The sequence below is a fragment of the Triturus cristatus genome, chromosome 8 (genome assembly GCF_964204655.1).
Source record: "Triturus cristatus chromosome 8, aTriCri1.1, whole genome shotgun sequence".
NCBI classification, from domain to species: Eukaryota; Metazoa; Chordata; class Amphibia; order Caudata; family Salamandridae; genus Triturus; species Triturus cristatus.
Genome location: NC_140591.1, coordinates 1,621,430,606 through 1,621,447,943, shown reverse-complemented (window position 1 = coordinate 1,621,447,943; position 17,338 = coordinate 1,621,430,606). Strand labels below are relative to the sequence as shown.

At 31.5% G+C, this 17,338-nt stretch overlaps 8 non-coding genes across 8 annotated transcripts; all 8 read left to right on the top strand.

Moving 5' to 3' along the window:
• Positions 1–2,628: 2,628 nt before the first annotated feature.
• TRNAT-AGU (transfer RNA threonine (anticodon AGU)) lies at positions 2,629–2,702 on the top strand. The gene has a single exon. It is a non-coding gene; the product is annotated as a tRNA-Thr (tRNA).
• A 944-nt stretch (positions 2,703–3,646) lies between these two features.
• On the top strand, positions 3,647–3,720 carry TRNAT-AGU (transfer RNA threonine (anticodon AGU)). Its single transcript has one exon. It is a non-coding gene; the product is annotated as a tRNA-Thr (tRNA).
• A 945-nt stretch (positions 3,721–4,665) lies between these two features.
• Positions 4,666–4,739, top strand: TRNAT-AGU (transfer RNA threonine (anticodon AGU)). Its single transcript has one exon. It is a non-coding gene; the product is annotated as a tRNA-Thr (tRNA).
• A 439-nt stretch (positions 4,740–5,178) lies between these two features.
• Positions 5,179–5,251, top strand: TRNAT-CGU (transfer RNA threonine (anticodon CGU)). Its single transcript has one exon. It is a non-coding gene; the product is annotated as a tRNA-Thr (tRNA).
• Positions 5,252–6,197: 946 nt separating this feature from the next.
• TRNAT-CGU (transfer RNA threonine (anticodon CGU)) lies at positions 6,198–6,270 on the top strand. Its single transcript has one exon. It is a non-coding gene; the product is annotated as a tRNA-Thr (tRNA).
• Positions 6,271–9,760: 3,490 nt separating this feature from the next.
• On the top strand, positions 9,761–9,834 carry TRNAT-AGU (transfer RNA threonine (anticodon AGU)). The gene has a single exon. It is a non-coding gene; the product is annotated as a tRNA-Thr (tRNA).
• Positions 9,835–14,351: 4,517 nt separating this feature from the next.
• On the top strand, positions 14,352–14,424 carry TRNAT-CGU (transfer RNA threonine (anticodon CGU)). Its single transcript has one exon. It is a non-coding gene; the product is annotated as a tRNA-Thr (tRNA).
• A 2,473-nt stretch (positions 14,425–16,897) lies between these two features.
• On the top strand, positions 16,898–16,971 carry TRNAT-AGU (transfer RNA threonine (anticodon AGU)). Its single transcript has one exon. It is a non-coding gene; the product is annotated as a tRNA-Thr (tRNA).
• The last annotated feature ends 367 nt before the right edge of the window (positions 16,972–17,338 follow it).

The window sequence follows — 17,338 nt, the reverse complement described above, 5'->3', positions numbered from 1 at the left end:
AGAATATATATTAAGACACTTTAACACAGGCACAGAATTTGATCACCAATACTAAATTAATGATCCCTTCTGTATCACTAAAATAGGTGCAGTGGCTAAGTGGTTAAAGCGCCTGTCTCGTAAACAGAAAATCCTGAATTCAAATCTCAGCAGCACCTTATTATTGGTCCATACATGTAAAAATAATTTTCATCATGCAAATGTTAAATACATTTTAAAAAGAAAAGTATTGTTCTGTGAACATTAGAATGGGTCATCTTAAATTGAAAAACAAAAAAACGTGGTTTTGTGAAGATTTTCAAAGTAATGTTTTGAATGAAAAAGGGAAAAAAGAGTGACAAAGAGCAAAATAGAGATAAAAAATCATTCTAGAGTTGAATTCAAGTAATGCATTCTTAAAGAAGGCATGATTAAAACATTTATGAACAAGATAAGCAATATATCAATGAGGTGTTTATGAATAGGATCAGTATCCTCGTCTAAAGTAGTTGAGTAGAGCGTTTTCTGAACTGAGAAATGATTATGAAAGTGAAAAACTCAGGATTCTCTTGAACACCATATGGCAAACTGTTCCTTAAAGCATTTTCAAGAGGGTGCTGTGACTTAGCTGGTTAAAGCGCCTGTCTAGTAAACAGGAGATCCTGAGTTCAAATCTCAGCAGTGCCTTGCTTTCCTCATTCTTATATAAAAAACTATTTTCATTAAGTCATCCTGCGATTCAATTCAATTAGAAAAGTCTGATTTATCTTTCAGTTGAACAGATCATCTTAAACCTAATAAAAACTGAAAGTGTTTTCAATATTATAGTAACAATACTGTGATTGCAAAATCAAAAAGCTATTTCAATGAGCAAGAGGCAGATGAAATATAACCCCAGATTTGAGCAATATTGATGAATATATGTAAAACACTTATTTATGAACTATTCAAAATATGGGATTGAGTTTAAAATGTGTTCTTTTGTAATACAACATAGCTATTCTTGTTTACAGATTAGGAATCCTTGCTTGTTTAACATTAGAATACATATTAAGACACTTTAACACAGGCACAGAATTTGATCACCAATACTGAATTAATGATCCCTTCTGTATCACTAAAATAGGTGCTGTTGCTAAGTGGTTAAAGCGCCTGTCTCGTAAACAGGAAATCCTGAGTTCAAATGTCAGCAGCACCTTATTATTGGTCCTTACATGTAAAAATAATTTTCATCACGCAAATGTTTAATGCGTTTTAAAAAGAAAAGTATTGTTCTGTGAACATTAGAATGGGTCATCTTAAATTGAAAAACAAAAAAACGTGGTGTTGTGAAGATTTTCAAAGTAATGTTTTGAATGAAAAAGGGAAAAAAGAGTGACAAAGAGCAAAATAGAGATAAAAAATCATTCTAGAGTTGAATTCAAGTAATGCATTCTTAAAGAAGGCATGATTAAAACATTTATGAACAAGATAAGCAATATATCAATGAGGTGTTTATGAATAGGATCAGTATCCTCGTCTAAAGTAGTTGAGTAGAGCGTTTTCTGAACTGAGAAATGATTATGAAAGTGAAAAACTCAGGATTCTCTTGAACACCATATGGCAAACTGTTCCTTAAAGCATTTTCAAGAGGGTGCTGTGGCTTAGCTAGTTAAAGCGCCTGTCTAGTAAACAGGAGATCCTGAGTTCAAATCTCAGCAGTGCCTTGCTTTCCTCATTCTTATATAAAAAACTATTTTCATTAGGTCGTCCTGCGATTCAATTCAATTAGAAAAGTCTGATTTATCTTTCGGTTGAACAGATCATCTTAAACCTAATAAAAACCGAAAGTGTTTTCATTATAGTAACAATACTGTGATTGCAAAAATCAAAAAGGTATTTCAATGAGCAAGAGGCAGATGAAATATAACCCTAGATTTGAGCAATATTGATGAATATATGTAAAACACTTATTTATGAGCTATTCAAAATATGGGATTGAGTTTAAAATGTGTTCTTTTGTAATACAACATAGCTATTCTTGTTTACAGATTAGGAATCCTTGCTTGTTTAACATTAGAATACATATTAAGACACTTTAACACAGGCACAGAATTTGATCACCAATACTATATTAATGATCCCTTTTGTATCACTAAACTAGGTGCTGTGGCAAAGTGGTTAAAGTGCCTGTCTCGTAAACAGGAAATCCTGAGTTCAAATCTCAGCAGCACCTTATTATTGGTCCTTACATGTAAAAATAATTTTCAGCACGCAAATGTTTAATACATTTTAAAAAGAAAAGTGTTATTCTGTGAACATTAGAATGGGTCATCTTAAATTGAAAAACAAAAAAACGTGGTATTGTGAAGATTTTCAAAGTAATGCTTTGAATGAAAAAGGGAAAAAAGAGTGACAAAGAGCAAAATAGAGATAGAAAATTATTCTAGAGTTGAATTCAAGTAATGCATTCTTAAAGAAGGCATAATTAAAACATTTATGAACAGGATAAGTAATATATCAATGAGGTGTTAATGAATAGGATCAGTAGCCTCGTCTAAACTATTTGAGTAGTGCGTTTTCTGAACTGAGAAATGATTATGAAAGTGAAAAACTCAGGTTTCTCTTGAACACCATATGGCAAACTGTTCCTTAAAGCATTTTCAAGAGGGTGCTGTGGCTTAGCTGGTTAAAGCGCCTGTCTAGTAAACAGGAGATCCTGAGTTCAAATCTCAGCAGTGCCTTGCTTTCCTCATTCTTAAATAAAAAATTATTTTCATTAAGTCGTCCTGCGATTCAATTAAATTAGAAAAGTCTGATTTATCTTTCGGTTGAACAGATCATCTTAAACCTAATAAAAACTGAAAGTGTTTTCAATATTATAGTAACAATACTGTGATTGCAAAATCAAAAAGGTATTTCAATGAGCAAGAGGCAGATGAAATATGACCCTAGATTTGAGCAATATTGATGAATATATGTAAAACACTTATTTATGAACTATTCAAAATATGGGATTGAGTTTAAAATGTGTTCTTTTGTAATACAACATAGCTATTCTTGTTTACAGATTAGGAATCCTTGCTTGTTTAACATTAGAATACATATTAAGACACTTTAACACAGGCCAGAATTTGATCACCAATACTATATTAATGATCCCTTTTGTATCACTAAACTAGGTGCTGTGGCAAAGTGGTTAAAGTGCCTGTCTCGTAAACAGGAAATCCTGAGTTCAAATCTCAACACCACCTTATTATTGGTCCTTACATGTAAAAATAATTTTCAGCACGCAAATGTTTAATACATTTTAAAAAGAAAAGTGTTGTTCTGTGAACATTAGAATGGGTCATCTTAATTTGAAAAACAAAAAAACGTGGTATTGTGAAGATTTTCAAAGTAATGCTTTGAATGAAAAAGGGAAAAAAGAGTGACAAAGAGCAAAATAGAGATAAAAAATTATTCTAGAGTTGAATTCAAGTAATGCATTCTTAAAGAAGGCATAATTAAAACATTTATGAACAGGATAAGCAATATATCAATGAGGTGTTTATGAATAGGATCAGTAGCCTCGTCTAAACTATTTGAGTAGTGCGTTTTCTGAACTGAGAAATGATTATGAAAGTGAAAAATTCAGGTTTCTCTTGAACACCATATGGCAAACTGTTCCGTAAAGCATTTTCAAGAGGGTGCTGTGGCTTAGCTGGTTAAAGCGCCTGTCTAGTAAACAGGAGATCCTGAGTTCAAATCTCAGCAGTGCCTTGCTTTCCTCATTCTTAAATAAAAAATTATTTTCATTAAGTCGTCCTGCGATTCAATTCAATTAGAAAAGTCTGATTTATCTTTCGGTTGAACAGATCATCTTAAACCTAATAAAAACTGAAAGTGTTTTCAATATTATAGTAACAATACTGTGATTGCAAAAATCAAAAAGGTATTTCAATGAGCAAGAGGCAGATGAAATATAACCCTAGATTTGAGCAATATTGATGAATATATGTAAAACACTTATTTATGAACTATTCAAAATATGGAATTGAGTTTAAAATGTGTTCTTTTGTAATACAACATAGATATTCTTGTTTACAGATTAGGAATCCTTGCTTGTTTAACATTAGAATACATATTAAGACACTTTAACACAGGCACAGAATTTGATCACCAATACTAAATTAATGATCCCTTCTGTATCACTAAAATAGGTGCTGTGGCTAAGTGGTTAAAGCGCCTGTATCGTAAATAGGAAATCCTGAGTTCAAATCTCAGCAGCACCTTATTATTGGTCCTTACATGTAAAAATAATTTTCATCACGCAAATGTTTAATACATTTTAAAAAGAAAAGTATTGTTCTGTGAACATTAGAATGGGTCATCTTAAATTGAAAAACAAAAAAACGTGGTTTTGTGAAGATTTTCAAAGTAATGTTTTGAATGAAAAAGGGAAAAAAGAGTGACAAAGAGCAAAATAGAGATAAAAAATCATTCTAGAGCTGAATTCAAGTAATGCATTCTTAAAGAAGGCATGATTAAAACATTTATGAACAAGATAAGCAATATATTAATGAGGTGTTTATGAATAGGATCAGTATCCTCGTCTAAAGTAGTTGAGTAGAGCGTTTTCTGAACTGAGAAATGATTATGAAAGTGAAAAACTCAGGATTCTCTTGAACACCATATGGCAAACTGTTCCTTAAAACATTTTCAAGAGGGGCTGTGGCTTAGCTGGTTAAAGCGCCTGTCTAGTAAACAGGAGATCCTGAGTTCAAATCTCAGCAGTGCCTTGCTTTCCTCATTCTTATATAAAAAACTATTTTCATTAAGTCGTCCTGCGATTCAATTCAATTAGAAAAGTCTGATTTATCTTTCCGTTGAACAGATCATCTTAAACCTAATAAAAACTGAAAGTGTTTTCAATATTATAGTAACAATACTGTGATTGCAAAAATCAAAAAGGTATTTCAATGAGCAAGAGGCAGATGAAATATAACCCTAGATTTGAGCAATATTGATGAATATATGTAAAACACTTATTTATGAACTATTCAAAATATGGGATTGAGTTTAAAATGTGTTCTTTTTTAATACAACATAGCTATTCTTGTTTACAGATTAGGAATCCTTGCTTGTTTAACATTAGAATACATATTAAGACACTTTAACACAGGCATAGAATTTGATCACCAATACTAAATTAATGATCCCTTCTATATCACTAAAGTAGGTGCTGTGGCTAAGTGGTTAAAGCGCCTGTCTCGTAAACAGGAAAACCTGAGTTCAAATCTCAGCAGCACCTTATTATTGGTCCTTACATGTAAAAATAATTTTCAGCACGCAAATGTTTAATACATTTTAAAAAGAAAAGTGTTGTTCTGTGAACATTAGAATGGGTCATCTTAAATTGAAAAACAAAAAAACGTGGTATTGTGAAGATTTTCAAAGTAATGCTTTGAATGAAAAAGGGAAAAAAGAGTGACAAAGAGCAAAATAGAGATAAAAAATTATTCTAGAGTTGAATTCAAGTAATGCATTCTTAAAGAAGGCATAATTAAAACATTTATGAACAGGATAAGCAATATATCAATGAGGTGTTTATGAATAGGATCAGTAGCCTCGTCTAAACTATTTGAGTAGTGCGTTTTCTGAACTGAGAAATGATTATGAAAGTGAAAAACTCAGGTTTCTCTTGAACACCATATGGCAAACTGTTCCTTAAAGCATTTTCAAGAGGGTGCTGTGGCTTAGCTGGTTAAAGTGCCTATCTAGTAAACAGGAGATCCTGAGTTCAAATCTCAGCAGTGCCTTGCTTTCCTCATTCTTAAATAAAAAATTATTTTCATTAAGTCGTCCTGCAATTCAATTAAATTAGAAAAGTCTGATTTATCTTTCGGTTGAACAGATCATCTTAAACCTAATAAAAACTGAAAGTGTTTTCAATATTATAGTAACAATACTGTGATTGCAAAATCAAAAAGGTATTTCAATGAGCAAGAGGCAGATGAAATATGACCCTAGATTTGAGCAATATTGATGAATATATGTAAAACACTTATTTATAATCTATTCAAAATATGGGATTGAGTTTAAAATGTGTTCTTTTTTAATACAACATAGCTATTCTTGTTTACAGATTAGGAATCCTTGCTTGTTTAACATTAGAATACATATTAAGACACTTTAACACAGGCACAGAAGTTGATCACCAATACTAAATTAATGATCCCTTCTGTATCACTAAAATAGGTGCTGTGGCTAAGTGGTTAAAGCGCCTGTCTCGTAAACAGGAAATCCTGAGTTCAAATCTCAGCAGCACATTATTATTGGTCCTTACATGTAAAAATAATTTTCATCACGCAAATGTTTAATACATTTTAAAAAGAAAAGTGTTGTTCTGTGAACATTAGAATGGGTCATCTTAAATTGAAAAACAAAAAAACGTGGTATTGTGAAGATTTTCAAAGTAATGCTTTGAATGAAAAAGGGAAAAAAGAGTGACAAAGAGCAAAATAGAGATGAAAAATCATTCTAGAGTTGAAATCAAGTAATGCATTCTTAAAGAAGGCATAATTAAAACATTTATGAACAGGATAAGCAATATATCAATGAGGTGTTTATGAATAGGATCAGTATCCTCGTCTAAACTATTTGAGTAGTGTGTTTTCTGAACTGAGAAATGATTATGAAAGTGAAAAACTCAGGTTTCTCTTGAACACCATATGGCAAACTGTTCCTTAAAGCATTTTCAAGAGGGTGCTGTGGCTTAGCTGGTTAAAGCGCCTGTCTAGTAAACAGGAGATCCTAAATTCAAATCTCAGCAGTGCCTTGCTTTCCTCATTCTTAAATAAAAAATTATTTTCATTAAGTCGTCCTGCGATTCAATTAAATTAGAAAAGTCTGATTTATCTTTCGGTTGAACAGATCATCTTAAACCTAATAATAACTGAAAGTGTTTTCAATATTATAGTAACAATACTGTGATTGCAAAAATCAAAAAGGTATTTCAATGAGCAAGAGGCAGATGAAATATAACCCTAGATTTGAGCAATATTGATGAATATATGTAAAACACTTATTTATGAACTATTCAAAATATGGGATTGAGTTTAAAATGTGTTCTTTTGTAATACAACATAGCTATTCTTGTTTACAGATTAGGAATCCTTGCTTGTTTAACATTAGAATATATATTAAGACACTTTAACACAGGCACAGAATTTGATCACCAATACTAAATTAATGATCCCTTCTGTATCACTAAAATAGGTGCAGTGGCTAAGTGGTTAAAGCGCCTGTCTCGTAAACAGAAAATCCTGAATTCAAATCTCAGCAGCACCTTATTATTGGTCCTTACATGTAAAAATAATTTTCATCACGCAAATGTTAAATACATTTTAAAAAGAAAAGTATTGTTCTGTGAACATTAGAATGGGTCATCTTAAATTGAAAAACAAAAAAACTTGGTTTTGTGAAGATTTTCAAAGTAATGTTTTGAATGAAAAAGGGAAAAAAGAGTGACAAAGAGCAAAATAGAGATAAAAAATCATTCTAGAGTTGAATTCAAGTAATGCATTCTTAAAGAAGGCATGATTAAAACATTTATGAACAAGATAAGCAATATATCAATGAGGTGTTTATGAATAGGATCAGTATCCTCGTCTAAAGTAGTTGAGTAGAGCGTTTTCTGAACTGAGAAATGATTATGAAAGTGAAAAACTCAGGATTCTCTTGAACACCATATGGCAAACTGTTCCTTAAAGCATTTTCAAGAGGGTGCTGTGACTTAGCTGGTTAAAGCGCCTGTCTAGTAAACAGGAGATCCTGAGTTCAAATCTCAGCAGTGCCTTGCTTTCCTCATTCTTATATAAAAAACTATTTTCATTAAGTCATCCTGCGATTCAATTCAATTAGAAAAGTCTGATTTATCTTTCAGTTGAACAGATCATCTTAAACCTAATAAAAACTGAAAGTGTTATCAATATTATAGTAACAATACTGTGATTGCAAAATCAAAAAGCTATTTCAATGAGCAAGAGGCAGATGAAATATAACCCCAGATTTGAGCAATATTGATGAATATATGTAAAACACTTATTTATGAACTATTCAAAATATGGGATTGAGTTTAAAATGTGTTCTTTTGTAATACAATATAGCTATTCTTGTTTACAGATTAGGAATCCTTGCTTGTTTAACATTAGAATACATATTAAGACACTTTAACACAGGCACAGAATTTGATCACCAATACTAAATTAATGATCCCTTCTGTATCACTAAAATAGGTGCTGTTGCTAAGTGGTTAAAGCGCCTGTCTCGTAAACAGGAAATCCTGAGTTCAAATGTCAGCAGCACCTTATTATTGGTCCTTACATGTAAAAATAATTTTCATCACGCAAATGTTTAATGCGTTTTAAAAAGAAAAGTATTGTTCTGTGAACATTAGAATGGGTCATCTTAAATTGAAAAACAAAAAAACGTGGTGTTGTGAAGATTTTCAAAGTAATGTTTTGAATGAAAAAGGGAAAAAAGAGTGACAAAGAGCAAAATAGAGATAAAAAATCATTCTAGAGTTGAATTCAAGTAATGCATTCTTAAAGAAGGCATGATTAAAACATTTATGAACAAGATAAGCAATATATCAATGAGGTGTTTATGAATAGGATCAGTATCCTCGTCTAAAGTAGTTGAGTAGAGCGTTTTCTGAACTGAGAAATGATTATGAAAGTGAAAAACTCAGGATTCTCTTGAACACCATATGGCAAACTGTTCCTTAAAGCATTTTCAAGAGGGTGCTGTGGCTTAGCTAGTTAAAGCGCCTGTCTAGTAAACAGGAGATCCTGAGTTCAAATCTCAGCAGTGCCTTGCTTTCCTCATTCTTATATAAAAAACTATTTTCATTAGGTCGTCCTGCGATTCAATTCAATTAGAAAAGTCTGATTTATCTTTCGGTTGAACAGATCATCTTAAACCTAATAAAAACCGAAAGTGTTTTCATTATAGTAACAATACTGTGATTGCAAAAATCAAAAAGGTATTTCAATGAGCAAGAGGCAGATGAAATATAACCCTAGATTTGAGCAATATTGATGAATATATGTAAAACACTTATTTATGAGCTATTCAAAATATGGGATTGAGTTTAAAATGTGTTCTTTTGTAATACAACATAGCTATTCTTGTTTACAGATTAGGAATCCTTGCTTGTTTAACATTAGAATACATATTAAGACACTTTAACACAGGCACAGAATTTGATCACCAATACTATATTAATGATCCCTTTTGTATCACTAAACTAGGTGCTGTGGCAAAGTGGTTAAAGTGCCTCTCTCGTAAACAGGAAATCCTGAGTTCAAATCTCAGCAGCACCTTATTATTGGTCCTTACATGTAAAAATAATTTTCAGCACGCAAATGTGTAATACATTTTAAAAAGAAAAGTGTTATTCTGTGAACATTAGAATGGGTCATCTTAAATTGAAAAACAAAAAAACGTGGTATTGTGAAGATTTTCAAAGTAATGCTTTGAATGAAAAAGGGAAAAAAGAGTGACAAAGAGCAAAATAGAGATAGAAAATTATTCTAGAGTTGAAATCAAGTAATGCATTCTTAAAGAAGGCATAATTAAAACATTTATGAACAGGATAAGTAATATATCAATGAGGTGTTAATGAATAGGATCAGTAGCCTCGTCTAAACTATTTGAGTAGTGCGTTTTCTGAACTGAGAAATGATTATGAAAGTGAAAAACTCAGGTTTCTCTTGAACACCATATGGCAAACTGTTCCTTAAAGCATTTTCAAGAGGGTGCTGTGGCTTAGCTGGTTAAAGCGCCTGTCTAGTAAACAGGAGATCCTGAGTTCAAATCTCAGCAGTGCCTTGCTTTCCTCATTCTTAAATAAAAAATTATTTTCATTAAGTCGTCCTGCGATTCAATTAAATTAGAAAAGTCTGATTTATCTTTCGGTTGAACAGATCATCTTAAACCTAATAAAAACTGAAAGTGTTTTCAATATTATAGTAACAATTGCGTGATTGCAAAATCAAAAAGGTATTTCAATGAGCAAGAGGCAGATGAAATATGACCCTAGATTTGGGCAATATTGATGAATATATGTAAAACACTTATTTATAAACTATTCAAAATATGGGATTGAGTTTAAAATGTGTTCTTTTGTAATACAACATAGCTATTCTTGTTTACAGATTAGGAATCCTTGCTTGCTTAACATTAGAATACATATTAAGACACTTTAACACAGGCACAGAAGTTGATCACCAATACTAAATTAATGATCCCTTCTGTATCACTAAAATAGGTGCTGTGGCTAAGTGGTTAAAGCGCCTGTCTCGTAAACAGGGAATCCTGAGTTCAAATCTCAGCAGCACATTATTATTGGTCCTTACATGTAAAAATAATTTTCATCACGCAAATGTTTAATACATTTTAAAAAGAAAAGTGTTGTTCTGTGAACATTAGAATGGGTCATCTTAAATTGAAAAACAAAAAAACGTGGTATTGTGAAGATTTTCAAAGTAATGCTTTGAATGAAAAAGGGAAAAAAGAGTGACAAAGAGCAAAATAGAGATGAAAAATCATTCTAGAGTTGAAATCAAGTAATGCATTCTTAAAGAAGGCATAAATAAAACATTTATGAACAGCATAAGCAATATATCAATGAGGTGTTTATGAATAGGATCAGTATCCTCGTCTAAACTATTTGAGTAGTGCGTTTTCTGAACTGAGAAATGATTATGAAAGTGAAAAACTCAGGTTTCTCTTGAACACCATATGGCAAACTGTTCCTTAAAGCATTTTCAAGAGGGTGCTGTGGCTTAGCTGGTTAAAGCGCCTGTCTAGTAAACAGGAGATCCTAAATTCAAATCTCAGCAGTGCCTTGCTTTCCTCATTCTTAAATAAAAAATTATTTTCATTAAGTCGTCCTGCGATTCAATTAAATTAGAAAAGTCTGATTTATCTTTCGGTTGAACAGATCATCTTAAACCTAATAATAACTGAAAGTGTTTTCAATATTATAGTAACAATACTGTGATTGCAAAAATCAAAAAGGTATTTCAATGAGCAAGAGGCAGATGAAATATAACCCTAGATTTGAGCAATATTGATGAATATATGTAAAACACTTATTTATGAACTATTCAAAATATGGGATTGAGTTTAAAATGTGTTCTTTTGTAATACAACATAGCTATTCTTGTTTACAGATTAGGAATCCTTGCTTGTTTAACATTAGAATACATATTAAGACACTTTAACACAGGCACAGAATTTGATTACCAATACTAAATTAATGATCCCTTCTGTATCACTAAAATAGGTGCTGTGGCTAAGTGGTTAATGCGCCTGTCTCGTAAACAGGAAATCCTGAGTTTAAATCTCAGCAGCACCTTATTATTGGTCCTTACATGTAAAAATAATTTTCATCACGCAAATGTTTAATACATTTTAAAAAGAAAAGTGTTGTTCTGTGAACATTAGAATGGGTCATCTTAAATTGTAAAACTAACAAACGTGGTATTGTGAAGATTTTCAAAGTAATGCTTTGAATGAAAAAGGGAAAAAAGAGTGACAAAGAGCAAAATAGAGATAAAAAATCATTCTAGAGTTGAAATCAAGTAATGCATTCTTAAAGAAGGCATAATTAAAACATTTATGAACAGGATAAGCAATATATCAATGAGGTGTTTATCAATAGGATCAGTATCCTTGTCTAAAATAGTTGAGTAGAGCGTTTTCTGAACTGAGAAATGATTATGAAAGTGAAAAACTCAGGATTCTCTTGAACACCATATGGCAAACTGTTCCTTAAATCATTTTCAAGAGGGTGCTGTGGCTTAGCTGGTTAAAGTGCTTGTCTAGTAAACACGGAGATCCAGAGTTCAAATCTCAGCAGTGCCTTGCTTTCCTCATTCTTAAATAAAAAACTATTTTCATTAATTCGTCCTGCGATTCAATTAAATTAGAAAAGTCTGATTTATCTTTCGGTTGAACAGATCATCTTAAACCTAATAAAAACTGAAAGTGTTTTCAATATTATAGTAACAATACTGTGATTGCAAAATCAAAAAGGTATTTCAATGAGCAAGAGGCAGATGAAATATAACCCTAGATTTGAGCAATATTGATGAATATATGTAAAACACTTATTTATGAACTATTCAAAATATGGGATTGAGTTTAAAATGTGTTCTTTTGTAATACAACATAGCTATTCTTGTTTACAGATTAGGAATCCTTGCTTGTTTAACATTAGAATATATATTAAGACACTTTAACACAGGCACAAAATTTGATCACCAATACTAAATTAATGATCCCTTCTGTATCACTAAAATAGGTGCAGTGGCTAAGTGGTTAAAGCGCCTGTCTCGTAAACAGAAAATCCTGAATTCAAATCTCAGCAGCACCTTATTATTGGTCCTTACATGTAAAAATAATTTTCATCACGCAAATGTTAAATACATTTTAAAAAGAAAAGTATTGTTCTGTGAACATTAGAATGGGTCATCTTAAATTGAAAAACAAAAAAACGTGGTTTTGTGAAGATTTTCAAAGTAATGTTTTGAATGAAAAAGGGAAAAAAGAGTGACAAAGAGCAAAATAGAGATAAAAAATCATTCTAGAGTTGAATTCAAGTAATGCATTCTTAAAGAAGGCATGATTAAAACATTTATGAACAAGATAAGCAATATATCAATGAGGTGTTTATGAATAGGATCAGTATCCTCGTCTAAAGTAGTTGAGTAGAGCGTTTTCTGAACTGAGAAATGATTATGAAAGTGAAAAACTCAGGATTCTCTTGAACACCATATGGCAAACTGTTCCTTAAAGTATTTTCAAGAGGGTGCTGTGACTTAGCTGGTTAAAGCGCCTGTCTAGTAAACAGGAGATCCTGAGTTCAAATCTCAGCAGTGCTTTGCTTTCCTCATTCTTATATAAAAAACTATTTTCATTAAGTCATCCTGCGATTCAATTCAATTAGAAAAGTCTGATTTATCTTTCAGTTGAACAGATCATCTTAAACCTAATAAAAACTGAAAGTGTTTTCAATATTATAGTAACAATACTGTGATTGCAAAATCAAAAAGCTATTTCAATGAGCAAGAGGCAGATGAAATATAACCCCAGATTTGAGCAATATTGATGAATATATGTAAAACACTTATTTATGAACTATTCAAAATATGGGATTGAGTTTAAAATGTGTTCTTTTGTAATACAACATAGCTATTCTTGTTTACAGATTAGGAATCCTTGCTTGTTTAACATTAGAATACATATTAAGACACTTTAACACAGGCACAGAATTTGATCACCAATACTAAATTAATGATCCCTTCTGTATCACTAAAATAGGTGCTGTTGCTAAGTGGTTAAAGCGCCTGTCTCGTAAACAGGAAATCCTGAGTTCAAATGTCAGCAGCACCTTATTATTGGTCCTTACATGTAAAAATAATTTTCATCACGCAAATGTTTAATGCGTTTTAAAAAGAAAAGTATTGTTCTGTGAACATTAGAATGGGTCATCTTAAATTGAAAAACAAAAAAACGTGGTGTTGTGAAGATTTTCAAAGTAATGTTTTGAATGAAAAAGGGAAAAAAGAGTGACAAAGAGCAAAATAGAGATAAAAAATCATTCTAGAGTTGAATTCAAGTAATACATTCTTAAAGAAGGCATGATTAAAACATTTATGAACAAGATAAGCAATATATCAATGAGGTGTTTATGAATAGGATCAGTATCCTCGTCTAAAGTAGTTGAGTAGAGCGTTTTCTGAACTGAGAAATGATTATGAAAGTGAAAAACTCAGGATTCTCTTGAACACCATATGGCAAACTGTTCCTTAAAGCATTTTCAAGAGGGTGCTGTGGCTTAGCTAGTTAAAGCGCCTGTCTAGTAAACAGGAGATCCTGAGTTCAAATCTCAGCAGTGCCTTGCTTTCCTCATTCTTATATAAAAAACTATTTTCATTAAGTCGTCCTGCGATTCAATTCAATTAGAAAAGTCTGATTTATCTTTCGGTTGAACAGATCATCTTAAACCTAATAAAAACTGAAAGTGTTTTCAATATTATAGTAACAATACTGTGATTGCAAAAATCAAAAAGGTATTTCAATGAGCAAGAGGCAGATGAAATATAACCCTAGATTTGAGCAATATTGATGAATATTTGTAAAACACTTATTTATGAGCTATTCAAAATATGGGATTGAGTTTAAAATGTGTTCTTTTGTAATACAACATAGCTATTCTTGTTTACAGATTAGGAATCCTTGCTTGTTTAACATTAGAATACATATTAAGACACTTTAACACAGGCACAGAATTTGATCACCAATACTAAATTAATGATCCCTTCTGTATCACTAAAATAGGTGCTGTGGCTAAGTGGTTAAAGCGCCTGTCTCGTAAACAGGAAATCCTGAGTTCAAATCTCAGCAGCACATTATTATTGGTCCTTACATGTAAAAATAATTTTCATCACGCAAATGTTTAATACATTTTAAAAAGAAAAGTGTTGTTCTGTGAACATTAGAATGGGTCATCTCAAATTGAAAAACAAAAAAACGTGGTATTGTGAAGATTTTCAAAGTAATGCTTTGAATGAAAAAGGGAAAAAAGAGTGTCAAAGAGCAAAATAGAGATGAAAAATCATTCTAGAGTTGAAATCAAGTAATGCATTCTTAAAGAAGGCATAATTAAAACATTTATGAACAGCATAAGCAATATATCAATGAGGTGTTTATGAATAGGATCAGTATCCTCGTCTAAACTATTTGAGTAGTGCGTTTTCTGAACTGAGAAATGATTATGAAAGTGAAAAACTCAGGTTTCTCTTGAACACCATATGGCAAACTGTTCCTTAAAGCATTTTCAAGAGGGTGCTGTGGCTTAGCTGGTTAAAGCGCCTGTCTAGTAAACAGGAGATCCTAAATTCAAATCTCAGCAGTGCCTTGCTTTCCTCATTCTTAAATAAAAAATTATTTTCATTAAGTCGTCCTGCGATTCAATTAAATTAGAAAAGTCTGATTTATCTTTCGGTTGAACGGATCATCTTAAACCTAATAATAACTGAAAGTGTTTTCAATATTATAGTAACAATACTGTGATTGCAAAATCAAAAAGCTATTTCAATGAGCAAGAGGCAGATGAAATATAACCCCAGATTTGAGCAATATTGATGAATATATGTAAAACACTTATTTATGAACTATTCAAAATATGGGATTGATTTTAAAATGTGTTCTTTTGTAATACAACATAGCTATTCTTGTTTACAGATTAGGAATCCTTGCTTGTTTAACATTAGAATACATATTAAGACACTTTAACACAGGCACAGAATTTGATCACCAATACTAAATTAATGATCCCTTCTGTATCACTAAAATAGGTGCTGTTGCTAAGTGGTTAAAGCGCCTGTCTCGTAAACAGGAAATCCTGAGTTCAAATGTCAGCAGCACCTTATTATTGGTCCTTACATGTAAAAATAATTTTCATCACGCAAATGTTTAATGCGTTTTAAAAAGAAAAGTATTGTTCTGTGAACATTAGAATGGGTCATCTTAAATTGAAAAACAAAAAAACGTGGTGTTGTGAAGATTTTCAAAGTAATGTTTTGAATGAAAAAGGGAAAAAAGAGTGACAAAGAGCAAAATAGAGATAAAAAATCATTCTAGAGTTGAATTCAAGTAATGCATTCTTAAAGAAGGCATGATTAAAACATTTATGAACAAGATAAGCAATATATCAATGAGGTGTTTATGAATAGGATCAGTATCCTCGTCTAAAGTAGTTGAGTAGAGCGTTTTCTGAACTGAGAAATGATTATGAAAGTGAAAAACTCAGGATTCTCTTGAACACCATATGGCAAACTGTTCCTTAAAGCATTTTCAAGAGGGTGCTGTGGCTTAGCTAGTTAAAGCGCCTGTCTAGTAAACAGGAGATCCTGAGTTCAAATCTCAGCAGTGCCTTGCTTTCCTCATTCTTATATAAAAAACTATTTTCATTAAGTCGGCCTGCGATTCAATTCAATTAGAAAAGTCTGATTTATCTTTCGGTTGAACAGATCATCTTAAACCTAATAAAAACTGAAAGTGTTTTCAATATTATAGTAACAATACTGTAATTGCAAAAATCAAAAAGGTATTTCAATGAGCAAGAGGCAGATGAAATATAACCCTAGATTTGAGCAATATTGATGAATATATGTAAAACACTTATTTATGAGCTATTCAAAATATGGGATTGAGTTTAAAATGTGTTCTTTTGTAATACAACATAGCTATTCTTGTTTACAGATTAGCAATCCTTGCTTGTTTATACATTAGAATACATATTAAGACACTTTAACACAGGCACAGAATTTGATCACCAATACTATATTAATGATCCCTTTTGTATCACTAAACTAGGTGCTGTGGCAAAGTGGTTAAAGTGCCTGTCTCGTAAACAGGAAATCCTGAGTTCAAATCTCAGCAGCACCTTATTATTGGTCCTTACATGTAAAAATAATTCTCAGCACGCAAATGTTTAATACATTTTAAAAAGAAAAGTGTTGTTCTGTGAACATTAGAATGGGTCATCTTAAATTGAAAAACAAAAAAACGTGGTATTGTGAAGATTTTCAAAGTAATGCTTTGAATGAAAAAGGGAAAAAAGAGTGACAAAGAGCAAAATAGAGATAAAAATCATTCTAGAGTTGAAATCAAGTAATGCATTCTTAAAGAAGGCATAATTAAAACATTTATGAACAGGATAAGCAATATATCAATGAGGTGTTTATGAATAGGATCAGTATCCTCGTCTAAACTATTTGAGTAGTGCGTTTTCTGAACTGAGAAATGATTATGAAAGTGAACAACTCAGGTTTCTCTTGAACACCATATGGCAAACTGTTCCTTAAAGCATTTTCAAGAGGGTGCTGTGGCTTAGCTGGTTAAAGCGCCTGTCTAGTAAACAGGAGATCCTGAGTTCAAATCTCAGCAGTGCCTTGCTTTCTTCATTCTTAAATAAAAAATTATTTTCATTAAGTCGTCCTGCGATTCAATTAAATTAGAAAAGTCTGATTTATCTTTCGATTGAACAGATCATCTTAAACCTAATAATAACTGAAAGTGTTTTCAATATTATAGTAACAATACTGTGATTGCAAAAATCAAAAAGGTATTTCAATGAGCAAGAGGCAGATGAAATATTACCCTAGATTTGAGCAATATTGATGAATATATGTAAAACACTTATTTATGAACTATTCAAAATATGGGATTGAGGTTAAAATGTGTTCTTTTGTAATACAACATAGCTATTCTTGTTTACAGATTAGGAATCCTTGCTTGTTTAACATTAGAATACATATTA